This window comes from Poecilia latipinna, unplaced genomic scaffold (genome assembly GCF_001443285.1).
Source record: "Poecilia latipinna isolate Pla-1442-1.1 unplaced genomic scaffold, P_latipinna-1.0 Scaffold842, whole genome shotgun sequence".
NCBI lineage: Eukaryota > Metazoa > Chordata > Actinopteri > Cyprinodontiformes > Poeciliidae > Poecilia > Poecilia latipinna.
In genome coordinates this window covers 92,874-95,546 of record NW_015113458.1, presented here as the reverse complement: position 1 = coordinate 95,546, position 2,673 = coordinate 92,874, and positions in this window count along the sequence as shown.

The window sequence follows — 2,673 nt, the reverse complement described above, 5'->3', positions numbered from 1 at the left end:
TATATATATATATATATATATATATATATAAAGTACATTAATACTTCAACTTTGACTGATACTACTTGAGTTTTTTTACTTCTCCAGACGACAATCACACATTTATATTATTAGAGTTTCACAACGCAAACACGTTATCGTGTTTGGTTAAGTACAAACAGAATACAGCAATGTGTGTTTTTCAAAATGTTGAAAACTCAAAAGTGTGTTGTGATTCATATCATGACTTTCATAAGTGGTTTTGGAAACACGTTGGTGGGTGGCCGTGTCGCATCAGCCATATCTTCCGGAGGGACAAAACGTCTAAAGGTTCAAAGTTTTTGGCTCCTTTTCCAAAGTGCTGTAAACTCATGAAAGAAAAATGATCAGTTCTTCTTCTTTTTTTTTTTTTTTGGTTCTCAAACCATGAATTTGCATTGGGGAAAAAAAATGTTTCTATTTTCTAAAGTTCCTCATCTTGCTTCCTCTGCTTGAAGTATGCCGTGTTTCCCAAGTGGCTACATATCTGCACCTGCGCTGCAGTGCAGAGTTTAAAGGGGAAATGCCCAATTTCACAAAGCAGGATGCTGCGGATGATGAGAGCAGCAGAAGAGACGTGATGAAGAGGCTGCAAGACTCAGCACTCCTAACTAAAGCCGCTCCTCCTCCACGTGACCCGCCAGCATCTGTTGGTGAAGGGATGGAAATAAAGACCCTGGAGTTTGGAGCGTGTGAACGCCTGCTGTTCAGACCGCTGGGCCCTGAACAAACTCATCATCACGACTGTCGTTAGAATTAAGAGACGCAACAAAGGCGGTAGAAACCACCACAAAGCAGTAGTGTTCCTGATGCTGGTGTTTTCCTTAAATATTGGAGGAAATGAGGGGGGGGGGGGGACAAAAAAAAATAACTTTCTTTGCACATCTGCAGGAGCCACAAATGTGAAAATGAATACAAAAGAAAAACCGCAAGAATGCAAAAGGTGGGATGAAAGCAATCATAATTTTTCTGTTGATTTTTATGATTTCTTTTTTTTTTTTTTTGTTTTTGTAAATGAGAAGCTCGGAGGTGTCGGATGTCATCTGCTGAACGATTTATTCAGATGAAACAGAAAGGCACCGTGAAGTCAAATAAAAATCAAAGGAGGAAGCGAGAAAAAGAAGAAACACAGATGACTTCATTTCCAAAAAGCCACACGCCGTCCTCCGAGAAATGGAATGTCCCATTTGTCAGTAACGCCACACTCATCGATATACATTTACTCTGGATGTTTGTGCCTGCGTGTGCATGCATATGTGTGCAAGCCAGACGTCCCCCCCCCCACCTTTTTTTCTCCCTCTCCATTTAATTGCGTGTGTTGTGTTTTTCTCGTCCATCCGGCGCTACCTTTCACAGCTATAAATAGCTACGTTGCTGGCTGTGATGGTGGACAGCTTCATTACAGACAATCCCAAGGACATCAGCTGATGGCTGACAGTTGCAACGGGTGGGCTCAGCAAATGTCAAAATGGCCTCCAGAGTGCAGCCCACCCACCTTTCTGTTCTGCTCTTTCAGTCGACCAAGTTTAAAAGCTGAATTACAGAGCCTTCGCAAACTTCAGTTTTATCTTAACGTCATCAAATGAAATGTTACTAAAGTGCCTGAAACGTAAAATGAGCTGAAACGGCCACTATCCATTGGCTCATTGTTGTCGTGTGTGATGAGAGTGCTGAAGAAATCCCCTTCTAATCGCCCAATGCTGGTCATGTGACCCGGTGCCAGTTGGAGTCAAAAGGCCTTTTAGTCAGGGCAGAGGGCACAAAGTGCTCTCTCTCTCTCTCTCTCTCTCTCTCTCTCCCTCTCTGTCTCTCCCCCCCCCAACCCCTCCATCGCATTAAAACCAGCGCACACAGAAATCAATTCATCACTCCTCATAGTCCGAGCCGTGCTTCGGATGCAACTTTTCAGTTTCAAGGGCTGAATGCAAGCGCGGAGGATTTCTCCCTTTTATGACAGCTCCCCCAAGGCCTGGCATCAGAGAAAGCCGAAAGGTATTTATCAGAGAAAAAAGCTGCCTAAGCACCAGAAGCTGAGAAAATATCAGCTGTCGAAAAATGTTTTAATCACACAACGATATCATTGGTAAAATACAGAGTGCAACTTTGGAATGATATTCTTAATTATTGAGGAGGGGAACACTATTCAAGGTAATCTGGCTTCATGTGGAAAAAGTAATTGCCTCATTTAGAATAGAACCCGTCTCACAACATGAAGTAGACTAAGAAATTGACAAAAAGTCACTGACCTCTATCAGTCAGGAATGAGCTACAAAGCTATTTCTAACCAAAGAAGACCCAGATTTACTCCGAGAGCTCATTGATGACTCATCCAGGAGCAAAGTAGTCCTCAGTTCATTTATATGTTCATGATTTAACAACGAGAGAAAATGTGGAAAGGAAAAGCCTCCGAGAGCTAAAAACAACACTGCTAGTCAAAAAAAGTAAAAATAATAATAATAATAAAAAAAAATCACTCATTTACCAGAAAAACAAATTGAAAATACTCTTGAGACTGAAAAAATAGAAGTGAATTTTTTTTTGTGAAAGTGTGTATCCTGTCACATCTGGCATAAAAACATACACACCATTTAAAAAAAAAAAAAAAAAAAAAAAAAAAAAAAAAAAAAAAACACACAAAACAAAAAAGGGGGGGGG